The 21,269-nt window shown below is 34.3% G+C and overlaps 1 long non-coding RNA gene across 1 annotated transcript; it reads left to right on the top strand.

Annotated features, from left to right (window-relative positions):
• Positions 1 to 319: 319 nt before the first annotated feature.
• LOC141640244 (uncharacterized) lies at positions 320 to 14,844 on the top strand. Its single transcript, XR_012542924.1, has 3 exons — positions 320 to 633; positions 2,971 to 3,175; positions 14,540 to 14,844. It is a non-coding gene; the product is annotated as an uncharacterized LOC141640244 (long non-coding RNA).
• The last annotated feature ends 6,425 nt before the right edge of the window (positions 14,845 to 21,269 follow it).

Below are 21,269 nucleotides of genomic sequence, written 5' to 3'. Positions count from 1 at the left end.
TTGTTGTTCATTTTATATAATAATGGCATTAAAATGTGATTTTTATGATAAAAATATCATTTTTGGACTAAAAATAGCTAAACTTCTATTTTTTCAGTGGTTTTTGCACTAGTACAATTAAGGCAATTGTCATCGCCATAGTGGCATCAGTTCTACAAAAAACCGATGCCAAATATGATTTAAATAGATAATGGCATCGGTTTCAATTAAAGAACCGATGCCAATAGCGTATTTGGATAATTGACATCGGTTCTAACTATACAGCCGATGCCAATTGAACAATATTACCATCGGTTATAAACTTAAAACCGATGCCAACTAAATAATTAAAAGATTTTTCTAGAATGAGAAACCCTTTCAGATACCCACCTAACCCTACATACAACCGTCATCTCCCTCTCATATCACCACTCACCAATACTTTGTTCCACCCATCGGATACCTGCAAACCGCCATCATCCAACTCAAGCTTGAGTTGGGCCGTCATCAGATTCCTCCACACCGCCATCATCCAACTCTCCTTCGTGTCTCGTCCTAAATATTTCGGGCGCCACTTCGTCCTGCTGTTCGTTCACTCTGTTGCTCGCACTACTATTACTTCGTCTCCTTCATCAATTTTGGTCTCTTTAATTGGTAAGTTGGTTATTCTTGTCTAATTTTTTTGTTTTCAATTTCAATTAAAGTAAACCCTAATGCCCAATTTGTTTTCGTTATAATGTAAATTTGATAATCTTATTGCTCTGATCTGTATCCTGTGAATCATATTAATTGGTCATGTTAGATTGTTCATATATTTTTGGAGCTTATCATATCTTGTTATATTCATCTAATCGATTGTACATGGGGCATGTATTAGTCTTATTTTAGGGCGGTAGTTTGATATTTTGGGTCTCCTTAGATTAAAATACGGCGTTTGTGTTTGTTGCTCACAATGTTGTTAGTAATCATAAATAGTGGACGTAAATATATAGATAATGCATCGTTTCTATGATTTATTTGATTTATAATCCTTCCGTCCCAATCATTTGTTTACGTTGATTAAAATACCTCTCACAAAGAATAAAAAGTAAACAAATGATTAAGATAGTGAGCGTATGGTCTTGTTTAGCTGTGGTTGCTGTGAAAACTTGTGAATTTGATCGAGCTTCATTTTGTCAAAGCTTTGTCGTTTTGATGTTTATTTGGAACAATGTTGTTAGTATCTTCCTCTGTACTAGTTAAGCTTTGTAATTAAATCTTTAGTGGCTTTTATTTTAAAAGTATGTGCTTCACATTCAATCTTACACCATATAGCAATAACGAATTACCATGGTGATTTATATTAAATTGACTGACATAAGTCCTGTCGATTGTTGATGTTGATCAGGAAATTCACATACACTAGCGTGACAAATAATGATTGTTAAATACTAACCCTTGATTAGTTGCGCTGTATAAGTTTTTGAAACTATGTGAGGACGATTTTGAAATGTATACAATACAATGATGGTATCTCGATGTATTTCGCTAAATGAATAAAATGACTTTCGTCTTTGACTGTATATGTTTCTTGTTCAGTTTTTTGTGTTCAAATTGTCAACTTCTCATTTTAAGATTCATCTTAATGAGAGATGGATCCCTCCATACAGAGATTGCCTCTCTTAACATTTAGCTGATTAACAAAAACTGCCACCACATTATTGCGCATACACAATCTTTTATTATTCGTAGCTTATTTCAATAAATTAATCACTAGTATTCATTTTATACTTTCTGAGTTATCATTGCCACCACTGATCATAAATTAATATCCATTTCTATATCCCCGCCTCACTTGCATATGATTATGAGAGTATCTTGAGTAAACTACATTCAAAGGACCTAAAGTATTCTTTTATGTAGCAATAAGGACCCGAAGTCTAAGTAAAAAATGTTTTTAAACCACGTCTATTTTAATCAGGGGTGAGCAAAATATACGATACAGTTTTTGTTAAAGCTCATCCTTATTTTCAATCACACATGTTTAAGTATCTGTCAACTCTTAGTCTGATACGAGCAGTATGGTATTTAGCATATATCCATTTGTTGATAATCAAAATTGAATACAACTGATGACTTAGTGTATCTTTAATTAATTAGGTGGTATAATGACAACTTCTTGAGCTCTTAGGGGCCAAACTAACGGTGAGTGGATGGAAAACGTTTGTCAGCTCCTTAAAGCTAGTCTTGTATATTTTAGGTCCTTATTGCTACATTGTAGGATACTTTAGGTTCTTTAAATATAGTTTACTCAGAGTATCTTTGTCTTTTGTGTCTGATTGGTTGTCAATATTGTTTGCACTTGGCTTCGTTGCTCACTAAGATAGTGACCCGTGTCTTCTATATCTGCTAATTAATTGACACAAGAGAATTCACATAAGCCAAATAGATAAACTTAATCATTATATAGAGGCCCCAAAGTTTATTTCTCTTTCAAACATGTATCGAGTCATTTAAATGCATCTGCTACTTATATGTTCAATTATAAACTTAATGTAAATGGAGACATGACTCATGTTTTCTAGTACTTCTTTAGTTTAAGTGAATTATATTAGGTAGAAACTATACATTGATTTTGAATTTTCTGGATTGAAACTGTCAAGTAAAGGTTATTCGTTGCAAATTTACATTTCTTGATAGAATTTCCTCCATACTACTGCAATGAGCATGTTGTGTCTTAGCCATGAATGAATCTTATTGGATGAAGGGTGTGTCAACCATCTATTATCTCAGAAAACAGTATAACCGTTTCATGCTATATAATCTAGACATTTGAGAACAATATTACTGGTCCATGCTATAATTTAAAAATTTGAATGTCAAAGAAAAGCTAGTAGTACAGATCTACAATTCAAACATTGGATAGTCAAAATTAATTTCGTCCTAATGTTGAGAATTTTTTATGTTTTATGGTTTGTGAAATGATAATCGTGTTTTACTGTTGTTGGTAAGCTACGAAGTATAAGCTCAAGGACATGGTGTTGCGTTATGAAAAATTCATGCTTGCCCAAACGATTGCATACTATATCGAGATGAATTTGAATCATTAAAAAGTTGCCCTCTGCACAATGTGTCGAGATACAAGAAAAGGGAAGGAGTTCCGTCTAAGGTCATGTGGTATTTTCCTATAATACCAACGTTTAAACCAAATCCGAAGGTAAAGTGAAATGTTACATAGTATTGTGTTCGAATCTCATTTTACCAATCTTTTATGTGTTAAATTCTCCATTTGTGTTTTTCTTGCGCAACGATTCTTTTATTCTAAATAAATAATTTTATATGTTATATGTTGAAGAGTCTATTGATCCAAAATACTCAAGGGGGGGGGGGGGGGGAATTGAGGATTTAAAACTTTTTGAAAGCTTTTTCGATTATGCTAATGTAATTGATTATTTAAAGTTTATTGATTAAACTTTAACTAATCAACTAATGAAGATGAACGTAATGAACGAAACAAACGAAAGAAGAAAAAACACACGGATTTTTGAAGTGGTTCAGTTTCACAAGTCGAAACCTACATCCACTATTCTCGATTAATAAATTTAGTACCTTTCTACGGATTACAAATTTACTAACCCAACTCGTACAACTAACTCTAGCTGTAACTCAATGAGTACCGTTAAATACTCGAGTGACTAACTTATGCTAATAAGAAAGCACTAATGATTCTAACAAAGGTTCACGTTAATGAACAAGTTAAGAAATCAATTAAGCACTATTATCTTATAACGATAAATGAAGAACGAGTATGCGAGTTTTATGACACACGACCTTTCAAAATAGCAAATCGGTTTTTCTGTTTAAAACACACGGTTTGCTTTGTAAAAATTAAAATCAATTTTTATGCTTAAGGTCTCTCTTTTAGATGTCGTAAATAGCAAAGTATTTATAGGAGGAGAAAGAGTAGGCTACACGGTTTTGTCAAACCCTAATAGCCGAAATATTAAGATATAAAGACAAATTATATCTTCTTATTATCTCTTTCCTAAAAGATTTAAAAGATAATAAAGAATATTCTAAAAGATAGAATATAATCTTTCCAAATATTATCTTTACTATAAATTCTAAGATTATGATAAGATTTCCTAAAACAAGAATATCTTTAATCATAAATAAATATATTAAGTAAGATATATAAGATATGTAAAGATATTATTATAGAATAAAATCTTTACCTAATATCTCCTAGGCAACACGAGATATCACGGCCCATAAGCTCGTGAATCGTGAAAACCCTAGTCTTAACATATAATTAGAATTTAGGTTTTAAGAGAGGCTATATAGAAACCCTAATTAGTAGTAAAGTCCAACTCATAAGTTGATCCATCACAACTACCAATTAACGTTTACTATAAAACCGGACTCCTCACTAAACCGGGCTTTATTATATAAATACTTTCATTAAAACATTTAAAACAAACTTTAAACAATTATAAAAAAAACTTTTCGAAACATTTATAAGTCGTGTATAAAAACTCAGCATTTCAATGTTATAGTAGAAGAGCTATAACATTGAGCTCTTTTACTAGTAATGTTATAGCTGCAAAGCTATAACTTTACTAAATCAAGAAACTCATTCTTGATTACCATTACGAGATAATCACCTATACTATTCAAATCTTCAAGGAGATCTTCGAGTATAGGCTACGTCATCATCCAAGCTTGATTAATCTTTAGACGAACTTCGTCTTCACATAGTTCTTGAATGAATCTTGAATTGTTTGATCTTGAACGAAGGCTTAAACTTCTCACGCAATTGTCACAATCTTCTTTGTTGCTCGTAATAGGTTAGTTCTAAAATACTTAACAAACGATTACACACAAAAAGTATATAGAATGTAAAACACCATGACATCATCAAAACATAAACATATAAACTATATGGTTCAACAAATTTCCCCTTTTTGATGATGGCAAGTCTCCTAAATTCGTGACTAAGTAAAAAGTTCCCCCTCAATATAATACCGTTATCTTGATAATAAAGATTAACGCAAGATCAAGACAATTTTTCAAAAACCGAAACTTTAAGGACTTTAAGAGACAATTGGTCTTGACAAGGAGCAAGCTTAGGTAGATGCTTACTATAGACGTTCTTTCCCCCTCTTGACATCATCGAAAAGCTAAGAACAAATCAAAAATGACTAGAATAATATAAGACGAGACAAGAGATAAAACATCATAGGAAATATTAATAACACGCAAAAACTATAAGCATTCAAAAGATAATTAGCATACAAACTAAGAATTAAACATGTTTAAAGCCAAAGTGGGCCGAATGAACACATGTCTAATGAAACACTTGGGCCATAACCACAAGTGCATTGCCAAAATGGGCCGAATAAGAAGTTTGTTTAACACACCATTAAAAGAAAGAAAAAGAAAGCTAATTAAGGTAAGGCTAGATAGGGTAGGACGAGAAGAAATCAAATGTTACGGGTCTTATACGAGTTCACGTAGTCGGGGCTTTCTCAACATCTTTTGCAAGAAGCAACTCGGGTCCATCAACAACAAGACCCATTATCTTGATCAACTTGTCACACATACAATCCCGAGAACTAACACCGTAACTGTCAGGCCCTACCCCTCGTTTTATTTCCAACAAACGAGATATCCGCATACCATATGGCAAATCGATTGTGGTGCTCAACTTCTCCTTAGTTACCGTAAGACTCGTCTGAATTATACGGTGCAAGACAACACTACCCAAATTCACCTTATGACCTTCCAACCAAGAATAAACCATTATAGCTTCATAACTCGACACCTTATCACGGCCTCCTCTCCTCGTCACCACTGTGTTCCACAAAAAGTTCAAGAGGAACTTAATTTTTGCCGAGAGAGGACGAACCACGATATTACCTCCCTCCGCCATCTCCTCAAAATATCTCTTGACTAACAACTCCTTTTCACCCACAACATTAGACCACTCAAGACTCGGATTTAATTTAATTCCTTCATCGGGAACCGAAAAAGCAGAGCAAAAATCCGAAACAGAGACCGTCACATCCACGCCATTAACAACCGCATGCAAGACTCCTTTCTTAATTAAGACACTAGCAAAGAATTGAACCACCTCAACTGAGTAAACAGGACCCGAAAACTGACTAATGTGACTCCACCCTTGAAAATCAAGAAAATTAACAAAAAAAGCAAGAGCGGGAACACTAACCAACCAAGATTTCGGATAGTACCTACCACCATGAATGGAATACCTCAAAACTCGATTAACTAAGATGCTTTCATCATGAGTAAGCCGAACACGATTTAACCATTCCTTGGTCGCGGCTTTTGAAGCATCCCTAAGCATGGTACGAGCAACACCATTCCGAACTATCACTTCGGGTTCCTCCACAGCTTCACTATCACCAACAACTACTTTATTTTTACCCTTGAAAAGACGAAGTCTTTTGCCTTCGGACACCGATTCGTCCCGACTACGGAACAGGGGCGAGTTTTGGTTTGGTTATGGTGAAGGACAATTAATGGAATAAGGATCATGTGGCGGTAGAGGTGATGTTTTGTTAGGAAAGGGGCGGTTTTGGTGGTGACGGGTTGAGGATTGGGTATTTTTTGCATGAGATGGATTCATGATGATGGTGATTGTTGAAAAAGGAGGTGATGGTGATGGTTTGAGTAAAGGAGATGAATTGGGATGATGGTAAAAATATGAGAGAAAGAAAGGTATGCAAGTGGGGTTTGGGTGGACGGTTAACACGCAAGGGGTAGATATAGGTGTAGGCTAGGGTTAACAAGTGGAGGTCAAATATGGTAAGTGTCTTTAATTAGGAATAGGTATTGTGATAAGTATAGGAATTTATGGTGATAAGACTAGAATTAGGAAATTGATTTTATGTAGGAAGTATGAGCCGTGTATATGAGAGCTATTTGGAAGATTTTTATGATTTGAAAAGATAAAAATATGGTGTGTTTTGTTTATTGTGATAAAGAATAAGTTTGTATATCAATTAAATTCTAAATAGCAAATAGAATCTTATGATAAAAATATTTCTATAAACGAAATTATTCATGCAACGCAATATACGGACACAGTCATACAATCTTAACTTAACTAGTCAGTCATAAAAAGATTGAACAAATATAGAAGCTTAGGTACCACTAATTAAACCAATTTCCAACCGTAAAGTCTCAAATCGTTCTCTAGCTAATGATTTTGTCAAAATGTCTGCCCATTGTTTTTTAGTACTACAAAATTCAAGTTTTATATTCCCCTTCTCAACATGGTCTCGTATAAAATGGTGTCTTATTTCAATATGTTTGGTACGTGAATGTTGTGCGGGGTTTTTAGAAATTATTATCGCACTAGTATTATCACATAAAATAGGAATGCATCCTACGTCAACACCATAATCACGTAATCGTTGCTTAAGCCATAAAAGTTGAGTACATACCAGTCCTGCGGCAATATATTCGGCTTCAGCAGTTGAGAGAGCAACCGAATTTTGTTTCTTCGAACCCCACGTGATGATACACGGTCCGACAAAAGTGGCGACACCCGACGTGCTTTTTCTGTCTAGAGAACATCCTGCGTAGTCGGCATCAGAATAACCGACAAGATCAAAATTGCACTCCATTGGGTACCATAGGTATAAGTTGGCCGTTCCAATCAAGTAACGTAAAATTCGTTTTACGGCCGTCATATGCGACTCTTTGGGAGACGATTGATATCTCGCACAAACGCATACGCTAAACATAATATCTGGTCTACTTGCGGTCAAATATAACAGTGACCCAATCATCCCACGGTAAGTAGTTTCATCAACTGATTTACCGTTTTCATCCAATGTCAATTTCTTGTTCTCGACCATTGGAGTAGGCATAGCATGCGAATTTTCCATTCCAAATTTCCGAATCAACTCTTTGATATATTTCTGTTGATGGATCTTAATGCCTTCATCTGTTTGTTGTATTTGCAGTCCTCAAAAGAATTTTAATTCTCCCATCATACTCATCTCGAACGCGGAAGTCATCAACTCAGAAAAGTATTTGCACAAGCTTCAGTTGGTCGATCCAAAGATAATATCATCGACGTATATTTGAACAACCAAAAGGTCAGAACCCTCAGTTTTTAGAAATAGGGTTTTGTCGACAGATCCTCTATTGAATCCACTGTCAAGTAGAAACTTAGATAATCGATCGTACCAAGCCCTAGGTGCTTGCTTTAATCCGTATAGGGCTTTATCATATTTGAACACGTGATCCTCAAATTTGATGTTCTTAAAACCAGGGGGTTGTTCAACGAAGACTTCTTCTTGTAAATAACCATTCAAGAATGCTGTCTTGACATCCATCTGGAAGAGTTTCATTCCCTTGTGTGCGGCGAATGCTATTAGAAGTCTAATAGCTTCAAGACGAGCAACAGGTGCGAAAGTCTCGTCATAATCTATTCCTTCTTGTTGATTATATCCTTGGACCACCAATCTTGCTTTGTTTCTGACAATGACTCCGGCATCATCTAATTTGTTCCTGAAGACCCACCGAGTTCCAATGACTGAACGATCTTTAGGTCTAGGAACTAAATGCCAAACCTTGTTTCTTTCGAACTGTTGTAGCTCTTCTTGCATAGCTACAATCCAATCAGATTCAGCAAGAGCTTCATTGATATTCTTTGGTTCGATCACGGATAGGAAGGAGTAGAAAGAGCAAAAGTTGTTTAAGGAACGTCTTGTCTGAACACCCTTCTTAATATTCCCAAGAATATTGTCCATGGGGTGTGAGTTCTTGTATTTCCACTTCGTTGAAGTGCTTGGTTCTTCATCGTTATTTGAGCTTATCCCAACTTCATTTGGTTCTGAATTAGAGGAAGTTCCCCCCTGAATCCAATCCAGGTGTTGTATTTGAGCCGATTATAACCTCGGACTCTACACCTTGATTTGGATTCAATGTTACAGTAACATTATCTATAACATTGGTTTGGGAGTTCTTATCTTGAGTCAATGTTATAGTATCATCAACTATAACTTTGTTTTTCTCCTTTTTATCCTTTGAGGAACGATCAAGTTCATCGTTTATTCCCTCAATCTCATTATCCTCTAATTCCAAATCCGGGGGATCATCTCGTGAGAGACGAAAGTCAAGTTTATCCAAGTCTTCTTCCTCATCCTGTAAGGGCTTATCATACACGTTATCTTCATCAAAAATAACGTGGATACTCTCTTCAATACAAAGAGTTCTTTTATTGAAGACTTTATAAGCCTTGCTATGATCTGAATATCCTATGAAAATCGCCTCATCACTCCTAGGGTCGAATTTACTTAACCGGTTTTTACCGTTGTTGTGTAGAAAACATTTACTCCCAAAACAGCGAAGATGGGAGATATTAGGTTTTCGACCTCTAAGGAGTTCGTAGGGGGTTTTCTTGAGAATAGGTCGGATCATAGCACGATTATGGATGTAGCAAGAAGTACTAATGGCTTCAGCCCAAAAGTTACGAGGTAAACCACTACACAAGAGCATTGTACGTGCCATATCTTCTAAAGTTCTATTCATACGTTCAACGACACCGTTTTGTTGAGGAGTTCTTGGTGCAGAAAAGTTGTGCCATACACCATTAACTCTACAGAATTCTATAAAAGTTTGATTATCAAATTCGGTGCCATGATCCGTACGAATATATACTAGATTAGTCTTATATTTATTTTGAACACGTTTCATAAGACAATAAAATTCATCAAACGTTTCGTCTTTTGAATGAAGGAAGATAGGCCATACATACCTTGAGTAGTCGTCTACAAGAACAAAGACTTACCTGGATCCTCCTCTACTCCTTACCTTCATAGGTCCACATAAATCCATGTGTACCAGTTCCAAGGCTTGATTTGTGCTTACTACTCTTTTAGGTTTGAACGATGATCTTACTTGTTTGCACCTTGCACACGTATCACACATCTTTTCTTGGTCGAATTTGATCTGAGGTAACCCCTCAACCAAGTCCCACTTCTTGAGCTTGTTCAGGTTAGTGAGCTAATGTGACCAAAACGTTTATGCCATAAACAAGGATCATCTAGTGTAACTTTCATGCACGAAAAAGAGTTAGTAGGCACAGCATTTAAATCCACCATATACACGTTCCTTTTTCTTCGGCCTTCAAGAATAACATTGCTAGTTCCTTCAATAATGATGCGACAACTATCAGTATGAAAAACTACTTTGTTACCTTTGTCGCATAATTGAGATATGCTTAGCAAGTTGCGTTTTAGGCCATCCACGAGATAAACATCACTTATTGCGTGAGATTTAGAGATTCCGATTTTGCCAACGCCAATGACTTTTCCCTTTTTGTTGTCCCCGAACGTCACTTTTCCTCCGTTGAAGGGCTTGAGTGAAAGAAATAGATTCTTATCTCCGGTCATGTGTCTTGAACATCCACTATCAAGATACCATTGATTGTTTTCTTTCACTACTTCCCGCAGAAAGGATTAGATACGATTTTTAGGTACCCAAGCTAAGTTGGGTCCCTTATGATTAGTTACTCTAAATACTAAATCCTTTCGAACCCAAACACGTCTAATGACCGTTTTTCTAACTTTAGGTTTGTTTGGCTTGGGAGGAGTTCTAGGGTTAGGGTTTTCAATAGGTCTAGGAATTTCTCTAGGTCTCTCTTGACTATTTGCCTTGTGAATAGGTTTACTGGGTTGAGATCTACAAGGGCTTTGTGAAGTGCTAGGTTTCTTAGAGTAGTCAAAGGCCATGTCATAGAACCAACGAAATTTATTGTTCCTTTCTTCGTTAGGTTCGTTAGTGGGGGTTTCCTTATCCTCGACAACTGTGTCAACAGTTTTAGCATGTTCGGCATTTTTTCGTATATCATGAGCCTTTTTGACACAATTGATTTGGATGTGACCCGTATGACCACAATAATTGCAAATCGTATTCGGAAGATCAAAGATACTTTCTTTTTTTCGAAATCAAAATCCGAAGGTGTTGATTTGCATTTAGAGTGATCTCTACGGCTGTAGCACTCATGTCCTATCCCCATCTTCATATTATTGTCAGATTGTTCGGTTAGGAAGTTTAGGACTTTTGTGCTACCTTCCCACTTGTCATGGACTTTTCTAGCGTGTAGAAGTAGGTCTTTTAGGGTTTTAATTTCCTCTTGACATTTCGTGTGATCTACATCATTGTCCCTTTTAAAGTTGTCACGAAAGTCTTGGAATCGTTTGTTAAGAATGAACACAACATCTGTGTGTTGTTTCTTAACATTGATCATATCAGTCTTAGATTCCTTTAATTGCTTTAAAAGGGAATCTATCTCTTTCTTTTGATCCAAGATCACTTCTTCAATAGATGTGACCTTAGTTTCCAAGAGTTCTTTGACTTTTCTAAGTTCTAAAGTTATAGCTTCATTAGCTATAACTTTGGCTTGAAGGTGCTTGTTGTTAAGCTTTAGGTCGGAAGTTATAGCTTCATTAGCTATAACTTTGGACTCTAATTCCTTCTTTTCGGCCATAGTAGAATCTAATGTTGTAGCTTTCTCAGCTATAACTTTAGATTTCAACTTCTTAGCTTTAGTCTTGAGAGTATGATTCTCTTCCGCGATTTCGAGAATCTGTTCCTTTAGATCTTTCAATTCCAAATCCTGTTTGTGACACTTATCAAGAGATTGTTCAAAGAATTCAATTAAAGCACTTTTAGACAATTTCCTAACACGTTTTTTAAGCTCAAGATAACTTACCTCCTCATCGTCGTCTTCGTCTGATTCTCCGAGAAAGCAATAGTTTGAGTGAGAATTTGTGCTTTCATCGTCGTTGTCGGAGATTAGGTCAAGACTAACACTGCTGAGGCAAAGGTTTCCAACTTCATCGTCTTCAGATTCCTCGTCATCTTCTTTGTCAAGGTCTCCCCAACACGAAGCCATCATAACTTGCTTGAATTCTCTCTTTGTCTTCTCACGTTTCGTCTTGTCCTTTATCTTCTCCCATGTTGGACAATCCTTGATCATATGACCAGATTCTCCAAACTTGAAGCAACCTCTATTTGCGAAAGACAACTTTGAGTCATTAACCTTTTTGTTGAATGACTTGTTGTTATTGTTGTTATAGGATGATTTTGTTTGTTTATTTCGAAAAATCTTATTTTTAAAACGTCGTGCAAACAAGACAGTTTCATCCTCTAGGTCAGAGTCCACTTCTTCGCTCTTTAAGGCCATACTCTTATTGCGACTTGGTTCAGCGTCGTCTTTGTTAAGAGTAATGAGTTCTTGATAGGAAAGGGTTTCAAGATCTCGTGATTCCTCCATTGCAGTGACCTTAGCACGCCACTTCTTAGTAAGGCTCCTAAGAACCTTTCTAGCAATGTCCTCGATGCAAATTTTCTACCTAGGTTTTTTAATTCATTTATTATACTTGAAAACCTTGCTGACATACTATCTAAGGACTCATTAGGCTCCATGATGAATAGCTCATATTTTTGCATAAGCAAATCAATTCGGTGCTTCCTAACAATGGAAGTACCTTCATAAGCTAATTCGAGCCCATCCCATATCTCCTTGGCCGTGGAACATGAAGAGAATCGATCAAACTCGGTAGAAGTCATTCCGTTTTGCAGAAGACTTATTGCTTTGGAGTTCTTTTCGGCCTTTTTGTAGTCGGCCTCGACATAGTCCTCTTCTTTCTTCTCATAGGTAGTGCCTTCCTCGGATGCCACAAGAATTTTGTGCGGTCCGTTCTGAATAATCCTCCAGCACTCCCAATCATGACCTTTCACATAGTGAGTCATCATGTTCTTCTATAATCCATAATTCTTCCCATCAAAGACGGGACACTTGAGATATTTGGAATCCATTTATCACGTGATAGGCAGCGAAATATAAAACAATACGATAAATGAAAAACAAGATAGATCAGCCTCTTTGCGGTTAGGCAATCAAGAGCACGAGGCTCTGATACCAATTGAAGAGTCTATTGATCCAAAATACTCAAGAGAGGGGGTGAATTGAGGATTTAAAACTTTTTGAAAGCTTTTTCGATTATGCTAATGTAATTGATTATTTAAAGTTTATTGATTAAACTTTAACTAATCAACTAATGAAGATGAACGTAATGAACGAAACAAACGAAAGAAGAAGAGACACACGGATTTTTGAAGTGGTTCAGTTTCACAAGTCGAAACCTACATCCACTATTCTCGATTAATAAATTTAGTACCTTTCTACGGATTACAAATTTACTAACCCAACTCGTACAACTAACTCTAACTGTAACTCAATGAGTACCGTTAAATACTCGAGTGACTAACTTATGCTAATAAGAAAGCACTAATGATTCTAACAAAGGTTCACGTTAATGAACAAGTTAAGAAATCAATTAAGCACTATTATGTTATAACGATAAATGAAGAACGAGTATGCGAGTTTTATGACACACGACCTTTCAAAATAGCAAATCGGTTTTTCTGTTTAAAACACACGGTTTGCTTTGTAAAAATTAAAATCAATTTTTATGCTTAAGGTCTCTCTTTTAGATGTCGTAAATAGCAAAGTATTTATAGGAGGAGAAAGAGTAGGCTACACGGTTTTGTCAAACCCTAATAGCCGAAATATTAAGATATAAAGACAAATTATATCTTCTTATTATCTCTTTCCTAAAAGCTTTAAAAGATAATAAAGAATATTCTAAAAGATAGAATATAATCTTTCCAAATATTATCTTTACTATAAATTCTAAGATTATGATAAGATTTCCTAAAACAAGAATATCTTTAATCATAAATAAATATATTAAGTAAGATATATAAGATATGTAAAGATATTATTATAGAATAAAATCTTTACCTAATATCTCCTAGGCAACACGAGATATCACGGCCCATAAGCTCGTGAATCGTGCAAACCCTAGTCTTAACATATAATTAGAATTTAGGTTTTAAGAGAGGCTATATAGAAACCCTAATTAGTAGTAAAGTCCAACTCATAAGTTGATCCATCACAACTACCAATTAACGTTTACTATAAAACCGGACTCCTCACTAAACCGGGCTTTATTATATAAATACTTTCATTAAAACATTTAAAACAAACTTTAAACAATTATAAAACAATTTTTCGAAACATTTATAAGTCGTGTATAAAAACTCAGCATTTCAATGTTATAGTAGAAGAGCAATAACATTGAGCTCTTTTACTAGTAATGTTATAGCTGCAAAGCTATATATAACTTTACTAAATCAAGAAACTCATTCTTGATTACCATTACGAGATAATCACCTATACTATTCTAATCTTCAAGGAGATCTTCGAGTATAGGCTACGTCATCATCCAAGCTTGATTAATCTTTAGACGAACTTCGTCTTCACATAGTTCTTGAATGAATCTTGAATTGTTTGATCTTGAACGAAGGCTTGAACTTCTCACGCAATTGTCACAATCTTCTTTGTTGCTCGTAATAGGTTAGTTCTAAAATACTTAACAAACGATTACACGCAACAAGTATATAGAATGTAAAACACCATGACATCATCAAAACATAAACATATAAACTATATGGTTCAACATATGTCAAGCAGGACGAGCAAGTCCCAAAGGAACTCAATTCAACACAGCCTCGCTCTCTATCTTCACAAAGATCTTCTGCTGGTGGTAAAGTTCCTTCCACGTATTCTCAACAAATGATTGACGATCTTAGTGAGGTGTGGATTTCATATGTAAGTGAAAATGATCAGTCGGGTGACGACGACGATGATGATCTATTTGAGTTGTAGCTTGATGGTATTTTGCTTGGTTTCTATTTACTTTTTATCATAGATTTTTTTTTTCACTAGGAAAGTTGGATTTATTTTTGTACTTGTATGAGATGTTTTATTGGCCTGACCAATCTCATATGAAATTAATCTCAATAATAGCCACAAAGTATGCTCTTATTTCACTCGTCATTTGGTTATGGTAGGGTAACGTAGTCATTCATATTCTCTAACTCATCACATACTAGCTGCAGTTGGGTAAAGTATTCGTCAATGTTGCTATTATTCAGATTAATTTCATATGAGTCTTTGTTTAATTTTAATTTTCGTACTCCTTTTGCGACCGTGCATCTTCTTTGCAAATTATCTCATACTTCATGAGTTTATTTTATCTGAAGACAACCTATAAAAGTATTTCAATTTCATTTCTCATTCTAAATTGTTCTAAATTGTAATTATTTCTCTTTCTAAGTTGTAATTGAGGTAATCAGTATTTTGTTCTTGTTTACAATGTGTTTCAGGTTCGTCCGTTATTACACTTGAAGAAGTGAACAAGGTTCGGGAGCATTGGGATTTATATTGTGAAGAAAATATTTTAGTGAAAGGTTGATTTAGATACTTTAATAGTTAATGGTTTTTTATGTATGTGATTGTGTTGGTGGATATAAAATGCTGAACTATTGTATTGGATTTGGTTTTGTTGGTATCCAACTTAATTTTGCAAGTTGTTATTAAATTTGGATTGTTCAATTTATATGGAGATCATGTTGCCAAATTTTTTATAGCTTTTATGATAATAAAATGAAGGCATGATATAATATATTTATTGGGAACCAAAAATTATTGGGCACGAAATAATAAAAATGGCATTGTTGTAATCGATGATTGACATCGGTTCCTATGGTACAACCGAATCCAAAATGTGTCAATTGGCATCGGTTATCTGTCAACAACCGTTGCTAATATGTGAAAATTGGCATCGGTTGTAAACCGATGACAATTGAAAAGAACCGATGTCAATATGTGGAAATTGGCATCGGTTTATAACAGATGCCAATTCAAAAAAATGTCATTGGCATCGCCAGCATTGGCATCGGTTGGGAACCGATGCCAATCACTGTTTATAACCGATGCCAATTGCATTAATTGTACTAGTGTTGGATATGTTTTCACATATATTATCTACTGATGTCCTGTAAATTTTCATGATAAAATGAGTTGTTATGCTCCAAATATGGATTTTTCAAGTTAAAATCGTATTTAAATGAGTAAATAGGTTAATATGAGTTATATTTAGAATATGGTCATAGAAATTTAGTATGTTGTCACATCCAATTTTACAAGATGTGTGTAAAATATTTGGCTATAATGAAGTCTTTATGCATGATTTACGAATTTTTGATGAAAAATCACATAAATAGTGACTTTAATTAGTAAAAATGCTAAAACATACTTCATGACTAAGGAAAAACGTCACATGTTGCATTTTATCATATATTTCAGATCTAAAAATGAAAAGTTGATGAATATAATTTTTCTCATATTTGTAGGGTCAAAATTGATAAAACCGATAAACCGCAACATTGTTTTTCTCGATAAATTTTCGAAATTTTTAACCTAAGTTTTGAACATTATGAGTGTCATGGTATTTTTTCCTGAATGTTGATGAGTTTAAATTTGAAATTTTGAAATTATTTGAAATTTTTATGATGTAATTTGAAGTTTATGACATAATTTTGTATTTTGGGTCCATTTATGAACAATATTAAGAAATCTAGGTTAATTATTGTCAAATGTTAGTGGAGACTAATTTTGAGTTCTAAGATGGTTAGGGTAATTAACTGGTACATAAATATGATTTTATATAATTATTATTGTGATTTTTAAAGGGTTAAATCACGCAAATCCGTAAAAACCGATTAATATACGATATTGGCTCCTTAAAAGGCGATTTAGCATAAAATTGGGCATGTTCATACATATTATAATGCTGCATTTTCTTTATGATTGTCATATTTTAATTTTATGTAATTTTTGAATTATGTAATTTTACTTAGTATGGCCTTAGTTTTAATTGGTATTACCCGAAATGTATGGGAATATCGATTCGGTTGTAATTATTGTGATCTCGTATCACCGTTTTTTAATTTAATAGTTTTATTTTATTTTAATTACAAATGTATAATAGGAAATTAGGTAATTCATTATGTAATTTATTTATTCCGGAGTACCTTGAAGACGGTGCCATTCGAGAAGGCGATCCATTAAAGAAATTGTTGCCTTGAAATGCGTGGCAAGACCGAAGTTCAAGGGACCAAAGGAGTTGGTCTCCGAATTTGTAATAGTTTATTAGATTTACTATTTTAGGAAGGCCATACTAGGATTTTATTTATGCTTTGCATTTTATTTATATGTTGCATGCATCGCTAAATCGCCATAACTAAAACATGCATCATCATTAAATCGTGTATATCAACCGTGTCAATTACAATTATCGTAGTTCACCGCTTTAGTTCACTTAAAACGTGATAGATAATAAATTGACATGACCTCTCGCTAAAATAAACAATTGAGACTTAGCCTTACCAAAAAGTAGAAACCATGAAAACCTATTTCGTGAGGGAGTGCACTCGGCCTTACCGGGGGACAAACCTTGTTACGTAGAGGAAGTGGGTGATAAATGTCTATCCACCGAATTTATGCTAATAAAGGGTATTTCGGCACACCGTGCCCTAAGTTAATATGAATTTGGATCATGGACACATTTATTCGAAATTTGGATTGAACTCAACGAAAGTATTCACGACGATTTCCGGATGTGTTTCGGGCTAGAGATAAATATTAATGTAATTTTATCGACCAAGAGTTCTAAAAGTAGAATCGATTAAAGAGTTAATCCACCGAGTTATGTTAATAAAGGGTATTTCGGCACACCGTGCCCCAAGTTAATATGAATTTGGATCTTGGAATCATTTATCATAGTTGGGGAGAGGTCACTATGTAAATGCTTTACTTGTTATTTACAAGTATTAATAAAACGATAAATGTTAAGTTTTCCACTATTCCGTTATCATATTGTTCTATTTCTTTGCCTCAATTTATATACAATATCATTTCGATTTTAGTTCAAATCTCCATAAAAACATCGTAACTAAAGACAAAATTTGAATTTTTCTTCTAAAAACCTCGTATTATCCATTATAAGGATCTCTTGTGAAGAGTATAGGTAAAAGTTATTCGTGATCAAAAGGGTTTTTGATTCTTGACTAACATATCTACTTACAATGAATTGTTTCTCATATGCTTAATTGAGTTAAGTACTTTGAAACGTTACATCATTTTGGTAACTAGATTTGTTTGAAATCGAAATTGACCAAAATACCGCATCCACTTCTATGAAAGTTTTAAGACTAAACAAACGAATGAAGAGTAGTCTTCATGAATTTCAATTTTGCATCTCTTAGCAAAGACTCATTGAAATGAGTGGGAGCATTCTCTTAAACCGTTAAGAAAAGGATAAGGTTTTAAAGAAGTAAAATTAGAACGGAATTGATACAAGGTAATGTTAAAAGTAAAGTTATTGAGAATAACGATACTAAACCTATCAATCCCGACCGATAAAGTTTCCATTGTCTTAAATGTTGGACACTTGAAAGGAAACTACCCCAAATTATTGAAGAATCAGCAAGTTAGTTGTGGGACATCTAATGAAACTTTCTTGTATAAATGTTTATTTGATTAACATAATTTTTGCTAGTACTACTTCGTCAATATTAGAAACCAATGGAGGTTTTCATCATTGTATTCGATAAATAAGATGATTATAATATGACGACTAGCATCAAATAACATCGAGAGATAGAGTCATTGTGTAATCAATCTAGTTTTGGGTTTATAGTTGTACTTAATTATGACTATTAAGTGCATAAACTCTAAATAAGAATATAAACTTGTTAAGATACAAAAGAGGTTTCACTTTTGTGACCCTATACACCACGATTTGATGTATGGCTAGCCCATTATCAAGGTGAATATATTCTAAACCAAACTAGAATCATACATCATGTAGATGATGCAAGACTCAAATTGGTATCCCAAGATTAAACCTTAAATTCTGGAATGATGAAAATCAAAGAGTTATCAAGTACTCTTGAAACCATTAGGTTGTTAATCTTATGGTATATACGTATCTTGTATTCAAAGCAAGATGTCTCATGCCTTTTGGTTAAAAGGAGATCGAGGTTGTAAATCATTGATCCAAAATAGGTTGATCATTTTCTTTTACCAACAATTTAAGTTGACGCTAATGTGTTCACTTAATAAGGTAAATAGAGAAATCTTTGAAGAAGTTCAAAGAGTTCAAAGAATCACGATTTAGTCGTGATGTGATTATCAAAGTGAATACTTTGATATAAGTCAAAGGAAATGTGATATAGTATCACAAATTAATCTCTCTTAGCACGCATTATGGGATAATGTGTGGTTGGATAAAGAAATCAAACGTTGTTCGATATGGTTTGGACTTTAATCAAGTTACTTTGAGTTACTTGATCCTTTTGGGGATTTTATCATTTTGTCTAAATTATTTTTCCACTAAATCTAAAAACGATTCATATGAGATATGAAATGGTAGGGTACCATGCTTGTAAGTTTTCACAAAGAAACAAATGCTCATTTTTCCTTACTATAATCACGAGTACAACAGGTTTGTGGCTCGTGAAGCTGTCTTTCTAGAATACAAGTTTATTTCTAGAAGGACAGAGTGGGAGAATTATTCAAAGAGCCACAAAGAATGTTATGTCGCAAGAAACTGGTCTTTCTTGGCTACATGAGACGTTTTGTGTAAGACGTTGTTTCTTCAAAACCTAGGAGGTTAGACTCATCACTTGTTGAAGATGATGAATTAGTGTTACTTTTAGAAAGTAAAAAGCTTACAACTTACAAAGCAATTAATTGACTCATGTTACTTCTAGAAAGTAATGAACATATGACTTACATGAGAATGTTTAAGTCACAACTCAATACAAGGCTTAGAGCCATGAAAATCCGAAATAAAAGGCTTGATTAGTGACAAAGGGTTTTGCACTAATAAACAGTGATTTCAAAGCTTGATTGGTAGCAAAGGGTTTTGCACTAGTTGAAATGCTTAAGTCTATTTGGATATTCTTAGGGATTGTGTTTCATTATGATGATATACATATAGCAAGTGAATCTAAAACCCACTTCTTCAATTAGAAGGAATGTATTCAATACATGTCTTGAGTTTTGTAGATTCTTGCAATCCTGAGATAATGTGCAACTTGAGAGAGGGACTTGAGTAGGACATCAATGAGTTCGAATCAATGATTTGATCATGGTATAAAACTTTTCTCGATAAGTCGAGAAGTTGTGTTTATACATGGAGTTTAGTGGGAGTTACGGAAGTTTTAATTAGTCTTATATGTGGATGACATATTGATCATTGGGAATGATTTGACACTTATGGAGTATTATAATACATCTTTAATATCCGGATTTATGGAGATAAATCCACATGATATTAGCATCAAATAAGAAGTCTTATGTTGATAAGATTCATGATTAGTTCAATCGAGTTGAACATATTTGATTGATTCCATTTGCTTCCGCTGCCGGATCAATTAAATGAGTAATGATGTATAGCACTTCATATACTTTGAGTATGATGAATTGTTTCAAATCGAATTTAGTAATAGTTACCAAGTAAGCCATAAAGATTACCCTTAAGTGCTTGCAGAAGCATTAAGGATGTAAAGCAAAGTGTTTTTGATGCAATTTTGTGTAAGGGTGTTACAAATGACAATTGACAATTGAGATTGCGCATGGTTTCCGAAAAACCATAATCAAAACACATTAGGATGGTTAAGATACCATTGTGGCTATGTTATTTAAGAAATAGATTTTCTAGAATCGTTCTAGGCAATAAAGTACAATGAGAAATATTTACAACGGAAATTGAGTACACTTGAAATCATGGGATGTGCAAGAGGGATGAGTCCCACACACTGTGAAAACAGTGGGAGCTATTCTAAGGCTAGAGGGCCTATGTCTAGATTGGATCTAGACACGTACTCAGAAAGTTTTGTAATGCAAATATATACATTACGAAAGGAAAACAAGTATGTAGCAAGGTTTAGCAGGGAGTTGCTAAGACCTACTTACAATGCCTATTCATAGGCTTAACATGATGAGTCATGTCATTTCAATTGGATTGAGATGAACAACTACATACAAGATCAAATTAGATTATAGAATATGAAATAATAATCAGGCATTGACTATTCATATGTGATAATCGCATTTGTCGTTCGAGTTTTACTTTAAAAACGTTTTTTTTATACTTTTTTTTTATACTTTGGTACCTTTGTAAATGGGGTCAAATGGGCATATTTTGAGTTATGATGGCTGTGGCTAGTCGAAGGGAATAAGTGCGATATGAATTGTCCATCCCCTTATCAGGGTTAAAACAATGTCTCATGTCCACTCGAGGAGTAATGAACTGGAAATGCGTGGCCACGCTCGGAAGGTATCTATGGTA

Source organism: Silene latifolia, unplaced genomic scaffold (genome assembly GCF_048544455.1).
Source record: "Silene latifolia isolate original U9 population unplaced genomic scaffold, ASM4854445v1 scaffold_75, whole genome shotgun sequence".
NCBI lineage: Eukaryota > Viridiplantae > Streptophyta > Magnoliopsida > Caryophyllales > Caryophyllaceae > Silene > Silene latifolia.
Note: the sequence above shows the minus strand (reverse complement) of the source record. Positions and strands in the feature narration are given on the sequence as shown.